This window comes from Amblyomma mixtum, chromosome 1, assembly GCF_055824585.1.
Source record: "Amblyomma mixtum isolate Tamu chromosome 1, ASM5582458v1, whole genome shotgun sequence".
Taxonomy (NCBI): Eukaryota; Metazoa; Arthropoda; class Arachnida; order Ixodida; family Ixodidae; genus Amblyomma; species Amblyomma mixtum.
Window position 1 is genome coordinate 70,877,793 of NC_143012.1, and position 23,014 is coordinate 70,900,806.

At 48.2% G+C, this 23,014-nt stretch overlaps 1 protein-coding gene across 4 annotated transcripts in view; it reads right to left on the bottom strand.

Annotated features, from left to right (window-relative positions):
• The window catches only part of LOC149366735 (flap endonuclease GEN homolog 1-like), a 141,443-nt gene extending 135,518 nt beyond the window's left edge, over positions 1-5,925 (bottom strand). For 2 of the 4 annotated variants that reach the window (XM_089565446.1, XM_089565300.1), the window contains exon 1: positions 1,084-1,360. The gene's annotated coding sequence lies outside the window, so the exon portion shown is untranslated. Of the gene's footprint in view, positions 1-1,083; positions 1,362-4,766 lie in introns of those variants that run through there. The other 2 variants (XM_089565309.1, XM_089565379.1) reach the window with 2 other exon arrangements.
• Positions 5,926-23,014: the final 17,089 nt, after the last annotated feature.

A 23,014-nucleotide genomic window follows, 5' to 3' on the forward strand; every position in this document is an offset into this window, starting at 1 on the left:
AATATGTAAAAACATGCAAGCATTGGTATCAGTTATGTCTGCCACGATTTTTAAGACATGCGAATACATTCTTTTATATTAAAAAAATATACATTTCACTTGTCTAGACAGTGCGTAGCGTTACTGAATACACAATGGCATTGTCAATGACAATGCAGTTATTAATCTTGCGTTTGATTCCTCCACAGATTCTATGAGGAGGCCATGCTGCAACATGAGCACCCCCCCCCCCCCCCCCCCCCCCCCCGAACAAAATTTCTGGCTACGCCACTGTCTTGGGGCTGTGGCTCAACAAAATTCGGCTTTTTGACTACTTACATGCACTGGAAAGGTTGCTTTGCCTGAAAGCTTTTCGAAAGCTCAATGTATCGGTACGATGCAGCCAGATTTTGTCGAGACACAGCACCGAGGATAATCACGTTTTCAAAATTCTTAAAACTGACATGGTTACTACTAATGACCGGCTACAAATCTCTAATTGCAACTATAGGCGCCTAAATATTATAGTAAAAAATAATTATTGAAAATTAGTTAACCAGTTCACTACTTAAACCGATTCACCTGTTTTCTGGTGTTCGCCAACACTGGTAATACTATGCAGCAAAAGCCATAATTTTACCCCAAAAAAGCTTATTTTTGAAAATTACCAAGTCTTCCCTGAAACACCCGGTATGCACTACGCACGTTCCTTAATCAGAGCGCCTGTAACAACAATTATTACTTTTCACAACGCAAACTTGCTTTTTCATCTTAAGCGGGAGGACTACGGGCGTCGCGCCGCGAAAGCTATAAACATAAACTGGCTCACATATCGCCGTTTTAAAAAGAGCCCAGCAAACCAAAAACCGCTCAGAGACGTCTAGCTAGACGTCTCTGAGAGGTTTTTGGTTTGCTGGGAGAGAACAGTTGCAGGCAGCTGCTGACAATATCCGCAGCCGATAAAGTTTTCTAGTATAGTTTTTGTTATTATTAAATAAGAGAATACTTAACATTGGCCTCGACCAACCTTTTCTAGCAACAAGAGAAAAGTACAAAAATCTAGCCATTGTACGCCATACTATACTTCACGAATTCCCGGCTTACCTGATATGCAGGTTTCTCTTTTTCGTCTTTTTCGCGATTCTTTCGTTCGCTACGATCCATCCTCTGAGATCGATGGCCAATCTTTTTCCTCGGAGATTGCTCAGCTTAACCGTTCTCTTCGCGGTCTCCAGCGCTTCCCACAAATTTTTCACCCCCATATGTGTACTTTTGACGACAAGGGCACTTTGCACGCAGGCACAGCACAAACAACTCCTCGGGTGGCTGAACAACTGTCGAACCAGTTGCAAGTAAGGTGCGCACTCTAAGGCAGGTATGCAGCGCACATTCAGAAACAATAGGCGCTGCGCTTTATCAGCGAGAGGCCTCGAAAGGCCACGCGACGAATGCACGCTTTATCAGTGAGAAACGCCCGCTCAAAGCAGCTGGAGGCTGCCGCGACATATGGGACTCTCGCGTTGGGTAACCCTTTATACCGTGCGCAACCGGAAACCGCACGGTGACGTATAGCTAAGGGCTTGGCCACACGTCACCATGGTGGTTCCGGCTGATAGTTGAGTCACACGTCGCCGTCCCGTAGAGGTGTGCGCCGAGGCATCGGCGCATAGCAGCTGACTGTTTTCTCTCGACGCGATCGGCGCGCCATTTAAATAGGAATAAAGAACAACGCAGCGAGCTATGGAAGGGAGAATGATAGCTGTAACGTTAAGAGATAGATGTGACGTTAAGGCTCACTGCGCAGTTCGCAGTTTAATGTCAAGCCTTTTCGTTAGCCTACAAGTGTGTCTCATAGGTGTATATACTGGCGAGATGTAACCGTAAGAAAAATTATACCTAAATAAGGCTCCGGCTTAAATGAAACGTTCAGAGAGAGCCTTGAGGTAACTAAGCCATAGCCTTGTTTATACAGCAATTTTTCCCATTCCCTTCATTCCTTTCTCCACTACCGCGTCCCTCTATCTTCTTCCCCTTCTTCTTTTCTTTCTTTCTCTCTTCTACTCTTAAAGAAGTATATAGACACCTAACTGTAGGGTGCGTGCTTTCTTCTATGTAATGATGCGTGAGAGGGCGGAGTGGGTGAGGGAACAAACACGGGTTAATGACATCCTAGTCGAAATCAAGAAGAAGAAGTGGGCTTGGGCAGGGCATGTAATGCGAAAAGGAGATAACCGCTGGTCCTTAAGGGTAACGGAGTGGATTCCGAGAGAAGGCAAGTGTAGCAGGGGGCGGCAGAAAGTTAGGTGGGCGGGTGAGATTGAGAAATTTGCGGGGATACGGTGGCCGCAACTGGCAAATGACAGGGTTAATTGGAGAGACATGGGAGAGGCCTTTGCCCTGCAGTGGGTGTAGTCAGGCTGATGATGAAAGATCTTTTTCCCGAACATCTAGCTGCGTCTTGAGATTTTGTAGTGTCTCGTTTAATTCTTTTTCCTGTCTCAGGCATATAACCATGCCAAGGAGGGGAGCATCTGCGCATGCGTGTCGTCACCGGTCAGAGAAACGTGGGATTCCTAAACTTCTCTTTTAGAAGAGCGAAATGGCCCTCGGAATCACGACCTGAGGGTCGTAGGCACTGTGATTGCGGGTGGAATCGGCGATATATGCCCTAAAACGGCATCAACGCGAGAAGTGAAACTTGTAGCGAGATGGAAATGTCTGGCCCCTATACATTTCTGGTGCCGGACGGATGTTTTCGCATTATTAAGGCGAAATCCTTTAATGCCTGTCGTTAGCAGACGCTGTCGGCAGCCGTTTCGACAGACGAGTCGGCAGCCGTGTCGACAGACGCGTCGGCAGATTTGTCCGCCTTTCGGCGTCACTGCTTAAAAAGAAACTGTGCCGAGGGTGGGAATCGAACCAGAGCCTCTGGCATTTGAAGCGGAGACGCTAACACTCCGCCACGAAGGCTCGAGGTTCGAGCATGATTAAAGGCGCATCTAGTGAATGCATGGGTTTCATAAATAAAATAAAAGGATAAAGTGAGGGAAAGGAAAAATAAAAATAAGAAAATAAACAAAAATAAAAACCACATTAAAATAAGAAATTAAAATAAAAATGAAAACAATAAAATAAGAAAAGGAGCAAAAAACAAAATATCAAAAATAATAAATAAATAAAAACAAACAGTGCGCCAGGAAACGCTTTCGCCTTGCAGCACTTTAGAGAGCCATAGTGCCCCCTGAATTTTTCCGTTGCATTCGAAGTTGAAGTCTCGTTTACGCGACACCAACCGTTTTGCCCCAGATTGTTCCGGATGGTATCGTGTACGATTCAGCGTTTCGTGCAGCATAAACTTACTGGTTAGAGCCTCGCTCGCGACAGGGATTCGAACCGGTGAGCTATATAATCAGGACTGCGTAAAAATACCGTATCATGGTAATTTGTGGTTCTAGAGATTAATGAGTGATTGGTCAGTGATAGGCGATGACGAGCTAATGAAACCATTGACAATTAATTGGTTAATTGATTAATTAAAGAAATGAAATAGGAAAAAGGGGGTTCGGCCCCCGGAAAGTGCGGAACGGCCGAGCCAGCACGCATTCACACGAGTGGACAGGTGTATTACATCACCTAAGTACGCGCCTGAAATTTGGCCCATATGTGCGCTTGGATGCCTGCAGGCTGCATGAAAAAGGAGGAATAATTTTATTGAACCAGAGCCGAGAAATCGAGCATTAACCTTTTGGGGCTTTCCATGGGACGCGCAACTTTTTGGACATCGGGACGTTTTTTGGATGTGTTCGGGAAAAATGAGAACCTCCTGGGGAGATTCCAAATGTCCCGATGGGTTATTTTTGGGAGATTTTGAGGAGGTTTTGTGTTTGTTGGGAAGGGGTAAAAATGCTCAGAATGAAAAGTGGATGCTTGATGATGTTAATTAAAAAATTACAGTGTCAGGTGCCAAAACGGCACCTCTTTTTTTTTTGCTGCCGCGGTGGATCACTGGTTGTGGTGCTAGGCCGCTGACCCGAAAGATGCAGTGTTCGATCCCGGCCACGGCGGTCGAACTTCGATGGCGACACGTATGAAGCGAGAAACCTAGAATGAGGAGATGGGCCCCCACCTTATGTAACTTCTATAGTTTCTCGCTTCATACGTGTCGCTCGATGTTCCATTACCCGCAGTTATATACTAAGCAAATTAGAATAAATGGACCCCTTCACGTGCTGTCCGAGGTGAGGCCCTGAGCTGCAGCCCCTTTAGACCCTCTCATAATCCAGCGCTGGTGCTGTATAGTGGAGCTGAAGTGTCGCCATCGTTGCTGGTTCGTGCATATATCGTTGTAAGTTGTGTGCCGTCACAACTGGCGGGCCTGCATGCCTGTGCGGGGCTGCTTCACCATTTGCGAAAATGCTCCATTTATGTTGTTTACTTGTTTCATGAATGTTCGGCGAAGGCTATTCTAACATTTGTATGGAACATTACAAAAACGTTAGAAAAAAGGACATTAAGTACATTGAAATAACATTTGAGCATAGCAAGCATGTAACATTATCGCAATGTTTCGGTGCAACCTGGGAAGGATAGTTGCAAGTGGAGCATTTTAAGAACATTTCTTTATCATTCACATCCTCATGACAGACCAAACATTGCGACATGCTCTTAAAAGAGGGATCGCTGAGGAAACAACGAAGAAAAAAAAACAGCAAATCGTAGCAAACAGCACTGCAGCGCTGCAACAGCACCGCTGATAATGCTCAAAGATAATGCTCAAAATCACCAACCTGCGAGAATATTACCTGGCATTCACAACAGAACGCCGGGCACGTGCTGCTTGCCGCCCCTGCTGTGTGCAAATGTCGGCGCAGCCTGTCGATCCCGCCTTTTAAGCACGGCCAGGGTACCTCGAAGCTCCGGAAGTGGACAAAACAGGAAGCCTATAGCCAGCAGTCCTTATCAGGGGAACGGAGGGACAGTCAAGTTTATCCAGACCCGCCATCTGTGGACCCAGAGAGACGAAGGCGAAACAGGCAATTCTGCAAGAATGTTGTGTGGCACTCAGAACATGTAGTCAACAGTTCGACGAAACGTCGTCTGGTTAGGCGGAGGCATAGTGAGAAATATAGGGTCACTGACCAAGTCAAAGTCTAATTAAGCGTACTGACGTTTCGGAAGTCCTACGGCTTCCTAGTTCACAATGAGGAAACCAGGCGAAAAGCATGCGTTTATATTTTCTTCAAAATGCGTCGTAATGATCTTGCGTAATCAAATGGCAGATTCCCTTGCATCCGGGTTAGTGTGCCGGCAGTGGTCTGAATCATCAGACTCAAGATACAAGCGTTAGAAGTGATCCGTTCTCTGGCAAGCACACGTGCCCCGTCCCAATTAATGACGTGTCCAGTTTCTTGCACGGGTTCGGCCAGAGCGTTAGCAGCACTGCGCCCTCTCGCCACGCCATTTTTGTGCTGCTGGATCCGTTTGCACCAGTTTCCGGATTCCCCGATATAATTGAGGTCGCAGTCTGCAAACGGAATCTTGTATACGACCCCAGGATATCTGTCAAGGGGAAGCGGGTCTTTCACGTTGACGAGCTCGTGTCTAAGCTTGCTTGTTGGAACGTGGCTAACTTTCACGCGCTTCACTGAACTGTGGGATGTAAGGGTTGGAGGCGCGTTTTGGCATAGAAGCATTGGAAACGTCAGGAGGTGGCGGTCGCTTTAGAAGTTTATTTTTTGTGTTTGTCACAAAGCATCTTGGATAGCCATTTCTCGTAAAATCCCTTTCGACAGTCCTTAACTTTTCCTTCAGGGATTGCTCGTCAGAGCACGTGTTTATTGCTCTTTCGACCAAAGAGCAGACGACAGAGTGATTGTGGGCCATTGGGTGGACAGAACAGAAGTCAAGATAACGGCCTGTGTGCGTAGGCTTGCTGTACACGGTGAAATCCAGGTTCGTGGGTTTTCGCATCACGTGTCGAGAAAGAGATGCAGCCATTCGCCTGATCTTCTACGGTGAAATTGATTGAGGCTTCTATGCCGTTGGGGTGGTTTAAGAACCGCTGGACGTGTTGTTTCTTTAAGATGCAAAAACAATCGTCCATGCACCTGACGAATAATTTAGGGCGTGGCTCGAATGTTTCCAGGGCTTTCGTCTCGATGGCTTCCATTGTAAGGTTAGCCGCCGTCCCAGAAATTGATGCTCCCATCACTGCGCCCAAAGTCTGTCGATAATAATTGCCACCGTACGATTAATAGCTGTTAGCAAGGCAAAAGGAAAGAAGCTTGCATAGATCGGGTACATCGAAAGGTGTGCGCTCTTCAAGAGACGAGTCCTCGTTCAAACGAAGCTTGCAGGTTTCCACCGCCAGGTTAACTGGAACGCACGTGAAAAGGGAACAAACATCGAAGGAAACCATCACTTCACCGCTTTCTAGTGCGACGTTCTTCACTTTGTTAATAAAGACCACTGTGTTGCGTATATGCGTCTCAGTCTTGCCAACTAGAGGCGATAAAATCTTGTGCAGGTAGCGAGACAAACTTTGGAGTGGAGACCTTGTAAAATCCACAACGGAACCCCTTCCTTATGAACTTTCGGCAGCCAGTAGATAGCTGGAGCCGATTCGTTTGTGCAGAGTAGCTTGTAATATAGGCCTCTTTGTGACGGTGGAAGGACTTGAAAAATCTTTGATAGTATCTTTCGAAGGTCCCTCTGAACTTTAGATTGTTGTTGTTGTTGTTGTGTTAGGTTTATTGGCGCATAAGCAGCTAAGGCTATCATGCGCCAAGAACAAGGTATGGAAAGATTGGCTTGAGCAGAGTGTGAAAACAAAGTTGATAAAAACGGTGGTGTAAAGGGCCTAAAAGTTATTTTTATTACCTGGCTGATTAAATACAAACTTTTTAGAAATGGCTGTTTGCAGAAGCTTTTAAAAGTTGGTTAACCTCCGTGGACATCCTTGGCTTGCCAAGGATCTCGAGGCCCCCAACTACTCAGATAAAAACCTCAGCCTCCTTCTCAGGACTGAGAAAGTGGCTGAGGTGTATCGTTCTAAGTAGAGAAGCACAGGGTCAGAACATTACATGTTTTGAAGAACACCGGCTTCCCTTAAAAAGCTAAAAACATCAAGTATACTAACGAGTGCATATTCAGCTAAAATCAACGCTGGATGAAATGGGATATGTTCTTTGTAAAATGTAGCAAAATATTTTTTCCTTAATGATTCAAGTTTACGGTAATGTGGTTTACGGTAAGTTCATGTCCGCATTGCTCGCAAACAGGTTTGTCTTTCTTTGTTAGCAGAAAGTTGTGTGTGAGATGTGTGTGTCCTATACGGAGACGGCATAAAATAACTTCGATGAATCGTTTTTGGTGTGAGCATGATTTCCATTCGTCTAGAATGGGTTTTACTAAATGTAGCTTATTATTTCTTTCGATATTCCACTGCGACTGCCATTTATTTCTTAATTTGCACTGCACCAACTTCATACCATCTTTGTAGGGAATGTACACTTTATTTTTTTGTTTCGAGCTTTTCCAGCACATTCATCTGCTTTCTCATTGCCAGCGATTCCAATGTGGCTGGGAACCCAGCAAAATTTTATGTCTTGTCCCTGTATTGTGGCGCTTGTTATGTTATGTATGATATCCCCGATTAGTGGTGTCACTGCATTGCTATGGTGAAGTGAGGTTAGTATGCTCAGAGAATCAGTGTAAATGATACTGTTCTGAATGTTCTCATTTATTATTTTTTCTACAGCCACCAAGACTGCGTAACACTCGGCGGTGAAAATGGATGTACACTCAGGTAGCCGTACTATTTTTTACCAATTATTCTGAACTACACCACTTCCCACGTAGTGCGCCGATTTTGATCCATCGGTAAAAATGCTTCGTATTCTCCGTATTTTTCGTTGAGTGCTAAATATTCTTGTAATATCTGTTCATGTGGCGTATGTTTTTTCCGAAATTGTGTTAATGTGAAGTCGCACACAGATGGTAGGCAGTACCAAGGCGGGAGTGGATCAGGTTTGCGCGCAATATTAGGTAATATGTTCATTATGTCTAGTTCTTGGCATTTCTCTTCAAAGCGGAGAAGAAGTGGTCTGATTGCTAGAGGTTTGTTGGTAAATAGTGTTCGAGATGGACACTTTGTAACGAGTGGGTAACAGATGTGTTTAGGCTGGGAACGGATCTTTAAAATGTATGAGCATGTGAGCATTGTTCGTCTGTCTGAAAGTGGTGGTTCATTGGTTTCTACGTAAAGGCTTTTTATGGGTGATGTCCTGTAAGCACCAGTTGAAAGACGCAAACCCATATTGTGCACAGGGTCCAGTCGCTTCAAGTACGACGGCCTTGCTGATCCATACACTATGCAGCCATAATCTAAAACGGAACGTACTACAGAGCGATAAATCTGCAGAAGGCATACCCGATCAGAACCCCAGTGTTTGCGTGAAATGACTTTAAGTATGTTCAGTGATAGCGACGCTTTCTTCTTTAGTGCGTTTATGTGAGGCAGGAAAGTAAGCTTTTTATCGAAGGTGATGCCTAGAAATTTGTGTTCCTTTTTTAAAGGCAGTTTGGTTTGGTTTAGGTGTAATGTGGGATCTGTGTGCAAGCCTCGTTTGAGTGAAAAAAAGTAAGGCTACTGTTTTCTGTGGTGAGAAGTGGAAACCATTCTTGTCTGCCCATGTTGCCAGTTTGTTGATTGTAAGTTGTACTTGTCTTTCACATGTAGATATATTGGAAGATGTGCACGCTATCTGAAGATCGTCAACATAGACTGAATATGTTATGGACCTTGGTATTATTTTGTTAAGAGAATTCATTTTTACAATAAAAAGGGTTGTGCTTAAAATCATACCTCGGCACCATGAGCGGTGGCTCACTCACACTCACACTCATGACCACTCGCACTCACTACTACTCACACACACTCACACTCATGTCCATTCACACTGACAACCACTCACTAACACTCGCACTCATGACCACTCACACTCACAACCACTCACTCAAACTCGCACTCATGACCACTCGCACTCACAACCACTCACTCGCGCTCACACTCATCATCACTCACACTCACCACCCCTCACTCACACTCACACTCATGACCACTCTCACTCACAACCACTCACACGCACTCACACTCATGTCCACTCACTCACACTCGCACTCATGACAACTCACACTCACAACCACTCACTCGCACTCATGTCCACTCACACTCACAACCACTCACTCGCACTCATGACCACTCGCACTCACAACCACACACTCACACTCATTTCCACTCACACTCTTACTCATGTCCGCTCACTCGCATTTACGTTCAGTGCACTGTTTCCTTGTTTGCTGACAACGGAGGGGATGAAAGATTTACTGTCGCGGCGACTGCCCTCGTAGCTCCCCTAACATTATCCTGAGTCGCAAAGATGTCGGCTTTGTCGGGCTATTTGGCCAATTTGCACAGTTTTGATGCTCGAAGAAAGTAGTCACTCATCACGCATATTCCATGCACCGAATGCTACGCACCTGTGCTCCTGCGCTTGCTGCTCAGAAGATGATTGCCTGTATAGCGTCAGCAGCTGAGATGCTTAGACAAGTTTTTGAACAGTGTCCATAGGCGTGCGCAGGGTTCTCCATGAGAATGAGCCAAGTTTTAGCCAATCATAGTATCTGCTTCAAATGATGCCTCATGCTGTCCAGATATCAGTTAGGGTAAGATTGCTGAAATCGGTGCGTGCCAACAGATTAAAATCCCCTTGCTGTACACGAAAAATGAACAAAATCGCATTTCACGAGCTCATTTCGGCTTCACTCGCCAAATGCCGAAGATTAGGCGTCACAAATGAGAACCAAGCCTCGCATACATGCAGCGGAAGCTTGTATGCAGTTGTTGACTTGTTAGGAGAAGGTAAGTGACGCCAACCAAGTAAAATACAGAAAAAAAAACAGAAAAAAACACGACATTTCGGGACCGGCTCGGCCCCTTCTTCACGGTGTGACTACGGGCGAGCGCAGCTTGGCTTTTTAAGCCCCTGCGTGGAGAACCTCCGGGTCAATGGCCGCAGCCCATGGACGTAGGATGAGGGAAAGTCCCCAGGGAACGATTAACATTCTCTCGTGTTTGCTGAATGTGCCACGACTCGAGTAGAAGCCTCCTGCGTGGGTTAGCTTCCGTTTCCAATACAATGGTGCAGTCACACCCTTCGCAGTGTTCGGCCACGGCGCTGCGTTGACGATTCATGTGACGGACGTCCGCTTTGTGTTGGCTCATCCTTTCCGCGAAGTTCTTCGTTTCCCCTATGTATGACGCCGGGCAGACGGAACACGGAATTTTGTACACGACGCCCTGGGCCTTTTCTCTTGGCTGCCGGTTTTTTGGGCGGGGGAGAAGGCGACCGATAGAGCTGGTCGGTTTGTGCGTTGCCAACACCCCTTCTGCCAGCACCCCAACCAGACAGACTTCTGTCGAATGTTTTCTTTTGAGTTGTTGACTTGCCAGGGCAGCCCCCGCCTGCTCATATTGGCAACGGCGTAGTTCTGCTTACATGACGCTGACGGGAGCCTATTCATGACCAAAGAAAAAACATTTTTTTTTGGACTCCGGGGAGAGCGTGGGGGAGCTTAATATTCAACTCTTTGCTGTGCTGCGAGCACAGTCCAGAGTCGAATATGTCGGCACCCTTCGAACTGTTTGTGAAAAGCTCCTGGCCCCCCTTCCGTCCGCCGCCCTCAGTTTTCTGTTCTCTTCTGGTCACATTTTTGGCTGTGGCGTCGTATGTTTTTTTCTTCAGTGCCTTAGCAGCACTCGCTTGCACGATACTTTTAAGCGAAACGAAAACTGTCGCCCTAGCTTGATTCTTATTAACTTTCAGTCGCGTGTACTGCTTTTCTTCTAGTTTTTTTTTTCTCGAGTGAAACGGTGACAATACTCAGACACATTCTATTTTATATCCCTTTCCCGAGTACATAAAAATTAATTTCGAACTGTACGTCCAACCAATCAAAAAAGGTCCGGCAATTTGGTTGCCACCTCATATCCTCTGCCGAAAATCGCCGCAACGTTTCATCACAGTTGAATTTCCCTCTCAATCTTGTAGAGGTAAATTACGTTGATGATGATTATTGAAGGGTGCTTGACGTCTTGCAGATTCGATATTGCTCGATCACGTTGCCAGAGGACACTTATGGAGAGGTTAACTTTTTATTAACAATTAATAAAACAAAGAAAGATACAAGCAAGGAGAAAACTTGTTTACATTTGACTGACCAGTAGCTTTACGTGACGAAACCTGCCCTCGGTCCCGTCCAAACACTTGATTTTAAACCCTATGACCCTGCCGTCGGTGGAGACAGTAACCAATCAGGTAACTCCACAAACATCAACCTAATAAATCATTGGGGAAAGGAAAACGTCGCCAATCAACAACTGTAAAAGGACAACACAGCCAATCAGGGATTTTGGAAAGAAGATAACTCGCCTCCACAAACACTGCACAAATATGTACATTTTCAACCATAAAGATTTCGGAGGTTTCTCCCTTCGTCCCGCGAGCTTCGCAAACATTCTCGATTTCCCACGGTGCAGGTTGTTTCAACCTCTGGTAAACTCAGGTTCGGGGAAAGTCACCTCAAGGCCCATCTATTCAGTACCGTCACTTACAAACTGTCTTCAAGCCTGTAGCTAGCGTGGCAATGTCCTGTTGACCGCGCCTCAAGTCGTCAACGCGTGCTGCCATAGACATGGGACAAAAGCTACACGACGAGGATCCGCCTTTCCGCAAGAACGTGCACAGTGGGATGACCTTTCCCTTATTCTCGGAATCCGTCGCTATCCCGCTCCCCTTACACCGCTGGGCAGCCAGTGTGACTCATCCCCCTCCCTGCAGTTGTGCGGAGGGCAGAAAAAAAAAAAAAACTCAATGGACATTTCTTTATCGCGAACCCGGACGCGACAAACAATGCACAGGACCGCGAACTTCACTACCACCATCAGCACGAAACAATAATTTCTGGCGCAAATTAAGACATAAAATATTGCCGTTTTGGATATCTCCTTGGGCGTCAAAGACATTACCATGCCTGATGCTATGCATACAAAAAAAATAAATTATAAAAGCCACATGCTTGATTTCCGACGCTGGGCTCTTTAAAGTACATGATAGAAACAAGAATCCTCTGGCGTTACCGAAAAGCGCACTTGGTTTCCGCGTCGTTTCCGGGCTTGACCCGGGTTTGTGCAGTTCAAGACCTGGGATAAAGGAGGTCGGGTTACCGCATGGGTCACAGCCTATGAACAAATTACGGCCAGAGGAGAGCTCTGCAATGCGCACACCTGGGCAAAGAAGAAAACATAAGTCCACTGCAGCACCCGAAGTCCCAACTTACGGTAGCTATTGCCGAGCAGCGGACAGTCGTTGTTTCAGCAGTAAGCATTGTAACTCATATGTATACGAGATCGAGCCATGCGGGGAGCGTGGCAAGAGACATATATCTATATTTTCATGACTGGCAATGCGAAATTCGATAAAGGGTCTCAAAAAACTTGTAGCGGCTCACTGCATCCGCGAAGGGCCTGCGCCCGTGCCAACGGTGAACTACAAAAGCAACGAAAGATTGCCGTTCCCGTGCCAGCGGAATCCTTTCCTTCGGTTGTCCAAAGACACCGGCATGATGCCTTATGCTGCATCGAGCGCCTTCAGTAGTGAATATTTGCTTCCCGCAGCTGTCAACAACATGAAAATAGCTAAGCGGGTATCAGCGTCACGAAACATGGGCGACCGACTTCGCTGTCGCTTCCACCCACCACTCACATCCACTCATTGCCACTCACATCCACTCATTGCCACTCACAACCACTCATTGTCACTCATATCCACTCACAACCACTCATTGCCACTCACAACCACTCATTGCCACTCACGCCCACTCACATCCACTCATCAATCATACCCACTAACCTCTACTCACGCTCACATCCACTCAATCGCATTCGCACTCATGTCCACTCACACTCACGTCCACTCGCACTCACACTTATGACCGCCCCCACTCACATCCACTCACTCGCACTCACACTCACGACCATTCACTCACACTCACACTCATGACAACCCACACTCATATCCACTCACTCGCACTCACACTCACGTCCACTCGCACTCACGACCACTCACTCGCACTCACACTCAGACCAACCACACTCACATCCACTCACTCGCACTCACACTCATGATTACCGACACTCATATCCACTCACGTCCACTCGCACTCACGACCACTCACTCACACTCACACTCACAGACGTGAGTGTGAGTGTGAGTGAGGCGATATGAGTGCACTCATGAGTGAGTGTGCCGACCTATGCTTAAAATACACCCTTGAGGCACTCCATTTTCCTGAATAAAATCCCTCGAAAGGGTTGAGCCTAGACGGACATTAAATGAACGGTTAGTCAAAAAGTCTTTAATTGAGTTCAGTATTCTGCCACGGATGCCAAGCTCAGCTATGTCCTGGAGAATCCCGAACCTCCAGGTAGTATCATATGCTTTTTCTAAGTAAAAAAAGACGCTAAGACAGTGTTGCTTGTGTATAAAAGCTTCTCTGACAGTATTTTCAAGGCGGACTAGGTGGTCTGTAGTGCAGCATCCCTTTTTAAATCCACACTGATGGATATCAAGAAGTTCACAAGATTGAAGAACAAAGGTTAGTCTTATATTTAGGACACTTTCGAAGGATTTGGCAAGGCAACTGGTCAGGGCTATGGGCCTATAACTGCTAGGAGAAGTTGGGGGTTTACTAGGCTTAAGAAGCGGTACAATAATAGCTTTCTTCCAGGCTTCCGGTATTTTCCCAGATATGAAAATTGTGTTAAAGAATTTTAAAAGTGCGTCCACGGCTGGCTCGGAAAGATGTGCAAGCATTTCATAATGTATTTCGTCGGGTCCTGGAGCAGTTTTTTTGCCGGCAGATAGTACTTTATTGATTTCTTGGAGGGTAATTAGACTATTGTATTCCTCATTTGCGCCTCCACTTGTTGGGAGCCTCTGTTTTTCAGCTGTGTTTTTGTATTTTAAAAAAGACTGTGTATAGTGAGATGAACTTGAGACTGCAGCGAAATGTTCCCCTAATATGTCTGCCTGTTCCTCTATGCTTGTTTGTGTGCCGGGTGTTGTTAAAAAAGGAATTGTGAATGGTGAAAAGGTGCCATTTAATTTTCGAACCTGCTCCCACCTTTTTTTAGATGAGATCTGACTGTTGATAGATGAAACATAATTTTGCCATGAAGCTTTCTCGGCACTGCGACAGACGTACCGAGCTTTAGCTTTTGCCTTTTTAAAATTTAAGAGATTTTCATGCATCGGATACCTGCGGAATTTACCCCACGATTTATTTTGCTGTTTTTTTGCTTCTTTACAGTCCTTTGTCCACCATACTTTATGGTTTTGTCGCGCTACTCCTGACGACTGAGGAATAGCTGTGAGTGCGGCAGTTATGATACAATTAGTGAACTTTTCGTTTATCTGGTCGACGGTGAGATCATCTAAGAGTATATTTTCTAAATTTGCATTTGCTCTAAAAAGTGACCAGTCGGCGAGGTGAAGCTTCCAGCGCCGTGGCCTTGTGGGGATTATTTCCGGTGTGATCGCTGCCATATGGGTTGTCAATGACGTTCCAGTTAAAATCGTTAAAAACAGAAGGTGAACTAAAAGACAAATCTAAACAGGTCATTTTCCCTGAGGCAGGGGAGCAGCATGTGGCTTTTTCTGTATTTAAAAGGCATACACTATTTGTGAGGATAAAATCTTCGATTATTTGACCCCTAGAGTCACAGCGCTCACTTCCCCAAAAAGGGGAGTGAGCGTTAAAATCCCCGACTACTAGATATGTTCAGTAGCGTGGCTTTTTGGGCTTGTTGGTACATAGTTTCAATATACTGTAGCGCAGCAAAAGACGAGGACACAAGAGACGAGAAACGAACAGCACGAGCGCTAACTTCCAACAAACTTTATTCTCCTGAAGCATCACATTTATAAGCCAGAAAACAGTAATCAGTAAAACAGGGTAATAGGAAAAAGCAGAGAAAGGGTAACGCGCGAAATCATTGAAGCCGAAAAGATAAATAGGTCAGGATGCGCGTGTGTAAGCACACCTTCCATTCTCCTCTCAGATAAAGAGCTCGGGTTTCTAAGGAATTGATACTGTTCGCACATGTGATTACTGTTTTCTGGCTTATAAATGTGATGCTTCAGGAGAATAAAATTTGTTGGAAGTTAGCGCTCGTGCTGTTCGTTTCTCGTCTCTTGTGTCCTCGTCTTTTGCTGTGCTACAGTATATTGATACTAGATATGGTTCTGGCAGTTCAGTGATGAGTTCCTGTAGGTCACGGACTGTTAATGTTATATGTGGAGGAAGATATACAGAACAGATAGTTATAGTTTTGTAGCTGACAATGCTGACCGCAACTGCCTCCAGTTTTGTTTTGAGTCTGATCTCTTGAGCAGGGACGCCGCTTTGTGCGACAATCGCGACGCCTCCCGAGAGTCTATTTGCCTGCTCACGATCTCGTCTAAAAGTTTTATAATGCTTCAGGATGTTCATATGTTGTGGACCTAGATTGGTTTCCTGGAGACATAAGGCTACGGGTGACATTGACCCTAAAATGTTTTTTATGTCATCGTAATTTCTCAACAATCCTCTACAGTTCCACTGAACTAGAAAAGCCATGTTTATGTTTGGGGTGGGGACAATAAAGTGTGTACTTATTTTCTGGGCCCGTCATGAGGGCCCTATCCTTCTTTCGCTCAAGAGAGCTGTTCCGCCGCTGTAAAGCAGGCGGGCTGGGGGTTAGATCCATCACCTCATCGGAGGTGCTGGAAGACCGCGGTGAAACCGCGGGCGTGTGGCTTTCAGGCCTCCCCCGAGGGGGGGAAGTCCTGCGGGATGCTGGCCCATGGGCCGGCATTCCCCGCTTTGGGGTTGGCAGAGCAGCCTTCGCTGTCCCTGCCTGGGGCGTGGATGGCCCTGCCACAGGCGCGGTGGAAGTGGCCGCGGCAGGTGCCGGAGTGCTGCGTGGTACGTGCTACGCCCCTGCGCACCACATCAGCGAAGTTTGGTTTCGCTGTGAAAGAGAAAGTGTTCGTGAGTGCGTATCGCTTTCTTGCTTCTCGAAATGATATATTTTCCTTTGTTTTTATGGTGATTATTTCTTTCTCCTTCTTCCAGGACGGACATGCCCTGGAGTACGCAGCATGGTCTCCTTCACAGTTAGTGCAGCGTAGAGCTGCGTCACATTCCTCAGAATGGTGGTCTTTCGATGCACATTTCGCGCAAGTTTTGCGGCCGCGGCAACTCTGTGAGCCGTGGCCAAACCTCTGACAGTTAAAGCATCTTCGGGGGTTAGGGATATAGTGTCTAACATTTACTTTGAGGTATCCAACGTCGATGGTTTCTGGCAATGTGCATGTGTTGAAAGTCAGGACCAGGTGTTTGGTATCTATTTCTTTGTTGTCCTTGCGGATTTTGATTCGGTACACATCAATGACGTTTTGATCGGAAAGGCCTTCCAGCATTTCTTTCTCTGTGAGATGTAGAAAATCATTTTCTGAGATGACGCCACGGACAGTGTTGAGGGATCGGTGTGCTGTGGTGGAGACAGGTGCCTCCCCCATACACACTATGTTTGCGAGTTTGGAAGTTTGAACATTATCTCGGAGTTCCAGCAATAGATCGCCGCTGGCCATTTTTGATACTTTGTAGCCGGGGCCCAAAGCCTCTGTTAAGCATTTCGATACGATGAAGGGGGATAGAATTCTGGCCTGATTATCTTGCACTTCACTATGGACGACATGGAATTTGGCGAATGTTGGTTTCTTTTTGGAAAAAAAAGTACTCTGCTTCGTTCCGCACTCTTTAAGAGAGCGATCAGGTTTGGAAAGGGGGGAGCCATAAAAAATTGATGTTTTTCGGTCATGGTGCCAGCCACCCACCATGGAGTCCAACAAGGGGACGCGACAGGAACTTGAAACAAAGTACTGCCCACGCCAGCTGTACACCTTAACTATAACCTAATATGACTCAACTCAGGGTAGTTGGTCACACACGGTTAACCCTCGCCGCCAGGAAAAAGAGGAAAAAACGAAGAAGAGAGGAGGATACAGGAAAGTTGTAACAAAGGAAATAGGAAAGTGAAAGATAGAGGGGCGGACAGGAAAAGGCGACTGCCGATTTCCTCCGGTTGGGTCAGGCCGGAGGTGCCGTCTACAGGAAGCTGGGGCCAAAGTGGTGTGTTGCCTCCGCCGAGGGGCCTTAAGGGTCCAAACTCTCGGCATCGGCTCAACCACCAGGATCCCCTTTTCCCCGGACACGGCGATGCCACGCACGGCTAAGCGCGGATGCTCGGGTCCGTGGTGCCGCATTGTTCACCATCATCCCCCTGCGGGGATGTCCCTGCGGATGCTCGGGTTAACCCCGTGGTGTCGCCACTCACCAACGTCTGCATGCTGCAGACGCCCCCCTGCGGGGATCTGAACTTTAGAAGTGGGGTCTTTGGGTAGGCGGCAGTATGTTTCCGGGTCCAGCAGCAAATCTTCAACTTTGGCTTTATAAAACTGTCGTGTCCGGTCGCTGTGTTGAATGCAGCGAAAGACGCACACGGTACCTTAAGACTTCGTTTATTTAAAGCCGATGAGGATGCGACCAGCGTCGACCGAGGCAGGAGCCGAACTGGCCGCCCGAAGAAAGGAGGGAGCTGAGAAGCGTCCACGGGAGGGAGTGGCTTCCCAGAACAGGAGGAGGGTGCGGGGGCGCACCGTGGGGGGGCATCTGGTGACAGCGTGCGACGAGGGGCAAGCGGTCGTTAGGAGGGGATGCGAGTGGTCGTTAGGAGGAGGATTGAGTGGTCGTTAGGAGGAGGATGCGAACTGTCGTTAGGAGGGGAATGCGAGTGGTCGTTAGGAGGGGGCGCACACACACAAAAGCGATAAGGGGACACAACACTTCCTTCCCCCTTAGAAAGTTGCCTGGTATCGTGCAGGGGGTCGGCGCTCACGCGTGGAGGCGCGCTGGCTTTGTGCGCTCGGGGGAGAAACACTTGTAGGCTGGCTGTTGTTCGCTGTGTCTCCTAGGTCTGTCCTGGGCGAAGTCTCTTCTTCCGGGAAGGGGTGCCAGGCTATGTGGGAAAATGGTGCACGTGTTCTCTCCGCTGGCGGACAGCTCTCAGACGGCGTCGTAAATCTACGCAGCTGGTTGAGATGTCGGCGTGCTACTGTGCCATGTATGTTGACGAGCCAAGAGCGCAGGCCTATGCGTCTGACAATTGTAGCTTCCTCCCAGCGTGGCTTTTTCAGAAACTGTCGGGCGAGGACGCGCTGCCCCTCATTAAGCGTGCCGCAGCGCGGAATTGCTTTTTCTTCCCGGAACGTCTCTGCCTTTGGCTCGGGGAGGATGGCTGTGAGCTGGGTTCGCATTTCACGCTCGAACATCATTTTCGAGGGGGTCTCGCCTGTTGTGCTCTGAACCGTCGTGTGCTGCTTGAAAAGAAAGCGCGCAAGGCGGCGCTGCAGCGAGCCTGTCTGATCTCTTTCAAGGGCGCGTTTTAGCTCGGCTACGTAGCGCTCGGCTTGTCCGTTTGTCGCTGGGTGGTAGGGGGCCGATGTAACTGATGAGATCCCGTTGTCGCGATAAAACTTGAGGATCTCCGCAGACACAAACGGTGTTCCGTTGTCCGACACTACCTTGCGCGGCAGGCCGAACGTTGCAAATAGTGATCGGAGGTTGTCAATGACTGCTGCCGAAGTCGTCTGTCCCATTTGCCTTATCTCAAGCCACTTTGTGTAGGCATCTACGACCACAAGGAAAGTGCAGCCCTCAATTGGTCCTGCAAAATCAATGTGCAGTGTGTGCCATGGTGTGTCTGGCTTTTCCCATTCTGGGACAGGAGCTTTCGGCGGGGCGCTCCGGCTGCTCTGGCAAGGCTTGCATTCTCGCACCACTGTTTCGATGTCGTTGTCAATGCCAGGCCACCACATGTAGCTTCTGGCACACTTTTTCATTGCAACGATGCCCCGATGTCCGGCGTGGATGAGAGACATAGCTTGTGCGCGTAGTTCTCTCGGCATCACAACTCGGGACCCAAATATGATGCAGCCGCGATGGGTGCTCAACTCTGTAGCTCGCCTGCGGTAAGCGTCGAAGTTGTCCCCTTTGAGTTTATGCACGTTGCCTTGTTGAACAGCTGTGTAAACTAGCCGGAGAGCTGCGCACTTCTGCGTAGATGCTGCAACTGTGCCTGCTGTAAGCGGAGGTTCTGGCAGTGCTTCGAACATCAGAACGTCTCCTGGTGGAAATGGTTCGTCAACAGTTGCGTCTAGTGGCAGACGGCTTAGCGCATCGGCGTTTTGATGTTTACTCCCATTGCGGTAGACCAGAGCGTAGTCGTACGCTGAGAGTTTGATGCACCAACGTGTCATTCGCGGAGACAAAGTTGGTGGCATAGGCCTTTGTGGTCCCAGAATGCCCAATAGCGGTCGGTGATCGGTTATAAAGGTCACCTTCCGGCCGGCAATGTACTGGTGAAAATGTGTCGCCGCGTAGACGATGGCTAGCCCTTCTTTGTCAAGTTGCGCGTAGTTGCGTTCTGCTTGCGACAACGTACGTGAGGCGAAGGCGATGGGAGCTTCCCTTCCTTGCTCGTCAGTTTGCGATAGAACCGCGCCGACTCCGTACGGTGATGCGTCGCAAGCCAAAAGCAGAGGCTTCCTTTCGTCGTAGTGGCGGAGGACTGTACATCTTCGAATCAGGTCTTTCAGGGCATCGAATGACTGCTGATGGCGTGGCGACCATGTCCATGTCACATCTTTCCGAAGGAGTTGGTATAAGTCGTTGGCCACGGTAGCTCTTTGTTCCAAGAACCGGTCGTAGAACGTCAAGAGTCCGAGAAAAGCCTGTAGCTCCTGCTTGTTTGTTGGAGCTCGTGCTTCTGTGATCGCTCGCACTTTGTCCTCGGTAGGGTGAATGCCTTCCGCATCAATTCGGTGTCCCAGAAATTGCACCTCTGGCACCGCAAAACAGCACTTCGATTTGCTTATGCACAAATTAGCGTTTGCTAGCCTTTCGAGAACGAGCTCTAGGCGCACTGCATGCTCTTCAGTGGAAGTGCCACTGATGATGACATCGTCAAGGTAGACACAAACTCCTGGGATGCCCTGAAGCACTGTCTCCATGAATTTTTGAAATATGGCCGGGGCTGCAGCTACGCCAAAAGGCAGTCGCTTGACTTTGTACAAGCCTTTCAGTGTGTTAATTGCCAATAATTCAGCAGTTGACTCGCTCACCTTCAGCTGCTGATACGCCTGGGTGAGGTCCAATGTGCTGAAGACTCTTGCGCCACGCAGTACACTGAATACTTCTTCAGGTGTCGGTAGCGGGTAAGAGGACGCTTTAGTCGCAAGATTGACGGTGCTCCGGTAGTCTCCGCAGAGGCGTATGGTTCCGTTCTTCTTGCGAACTACGACAAGTGGTGTGGCCCATTCTGAATGCTGCGTCGGCTCGATGACACCTTGCTGCTCCAGTTTGTCCAACTCTTTTTCAACTGAATCTCGGAGAGCAAACGGCACCGGCCTGGCCTTCAGAAATTTGGGTTGCGCGTTGTCCAACAACTCCAGTGTGACCGGGGGCCCTTCGTTTCCTGGAATCTCTTCCGAGAATACTCTTTCGTATTTCTCTTGCAGTTGCTCAACCATGTTCTGGCTCGGCGTCTGGTGTATGCCGCATATCATCACGCCTAGTGGAGAAAACCAGTTTCTCCCTAGAAGGCTTGATCCTGTGCCCTTCACAACAAGCAGAGGTAGCGTATGGGTCTGGCCGTTGTAGTTAACCTGCACGTTGGCAGAGCCCAATAGTGGCAGATTCTGTCCTGACCACGTTCGCAGGTGCGTGTCGTCTTGTTGCAGGGCGGGTGCGTCAGATGGCCATGAAGTTCGGAACGTGTCCTCACTGATCAGAGTACAGGCTGCGCCGGAGTCCACCTCGAACTTAATCAGCTGGTGATGTACGCTTACTTCTGTAAAAATCTTCGGTCGCGTGCCGAGATTCATGGTGTTCAGGTCGTACAACACAGATGGTGTTGCTGATGCTGTTCCATGGAGATCAGATAGCGGCGTATTCTCTGAGGCGTTGACGCTGTGATTAGGCTGGGAAGGTGACTTTATCTTGGCAAGTCTCCGTTTCGTAATGCATGCTCTTTCGATATGCCCTCGCTTGTGGCAAAAATTACACGTGGCTGACTGGAATCGACATCCCTGGGGGTTGTGTTGGTCGTCACACCGCCAGCAGCGTTGTGCCTTTTTGACCGATTTTACAACAACAGAAGGCTTGCGCACCTGGTTGCTTGTCTGGTGTACCGGCTCGGTGTTCCGGCGAATCCCTCTCTGCTGGTGACCGGCGCTCTCCGCTCGAACGGCGATGTCGTAAGCTTTGCTGAATGTGAGGTCCTTCTCAGCGAACAGGCGCTGCTGCAGTGACTCGTCACTCAGTCCGCACACAAATCTGTCGCGTAACATCACGTCCAAGGGAAGCATGGTGGTGTTAGCAGAAGAAGCTGCGTCTCCCTCCTGCCCGGTAGCTGTTGTCGACAGCGTTCCAAAATTGCAGTCGGCAGCGAGCTTCTTGAGCGCGGCTACGTAGGCGCTCACAGTTTCTCCTCCCAGTTGATCTCGTCGTTGGAAGCGAGCCCGGCTGTAGACCTCGGATGGCCTTGGGTCGTAGTGCTATTGCAGCGCTTTTACGATGTCGTCGTAAGACACTGCCGCTGGTGTGCTTGGCTGAATCATCAGCCCTGCCCCGTGCAATCATTTATTGGAATAGTCTTCCTGACAACATTGTTCACATCTCAGATCATGTTATTTTCAAAGAAAAAATAAGTAGTATTTTCTTGTGAAGTGTGTTCTGTAGTGCGTTTTTCAATTTAGTTTTTCAATTTAGTTCTATTTTCTGGTTGATTGCTTGTTCTTTGTATAACGATGTTAAAATAACCATGTTCTACTTGCTTCTTTTTCCCACCCCAGTTATGTAACCCCCCTCACATAATACTCCAGTCGGAGCCCGTGAGGTATTTGAATAAATAAATAAATAAAGGGCGCAGACAGTATCGTAGGTCTGCTCCCCGCACAGCGTCAGCAGGTTGGCCCTCTTCAAGGCTGGGTCTGTGATGTTGTTAGCTTCAAAGTAGAACTGAAGGCATCCAACCCACGATGACCACGATGAGCCGTTGAACTCTGGTATCTGATTGGGAAACCCTCGCGTAGCCATGGCTTGTCAATAGCGTTGCGTAGCGCGGGTCGAATCCACTTTCTCGTCGCCACTGTCGTGTCCGGTCGCTGTGTTGAATGCAGCGAAAGACGCACACGGTACCTTAAGACTTCGTTTATTTAAAGCCGATGAGGATGCGACCAGCGTCGACCGAGGCAGGAGCCGAACTGGCCGCCCGAAGAAAGGAGGGAGCTGAGAAGCGTCCACGGGAGGGAGTGGCTTCCCAGAACAGGAGGAGGGTGCGGGGGCGCACCGTGGGGGGGCATCTGGTGACAGCGTGCGACGAGGGGCAAGCGGTCGTTAGGAGGGGATGCGAGTGGTCGTTAGGAGGAGGATTGAGTGGTCGTTAGGAGGAGGATGCGAACTGTCGTTAGGAGGGGAATGCGAGTGGTCGTTAGGAGGGGGCGCACACACACAAAAGCGATAAGGGGACACAACAAAAACTCACGGTCAAGAATAACAATGACGTTTCCTTTGTCGGCTGGTAGTATCGCAATCCCGTGGTTACTGCGTAGCCTTTCTGGTGACTTCCGCTCTTCTGGGGATAGAGGGCACAGAGGGTCAGATTTGCGTATACGTGAAAGTATACCTATCACCTTCGTATGGACCCAGCAAACTACTAGACGTCTCTGAGAGGTTTGTGATTTGCTGGGGACTTCATCCCTGAAACCGACGTCTAAAAGTTGAACTGCGCTTTCAACAGCAGAGACCACTT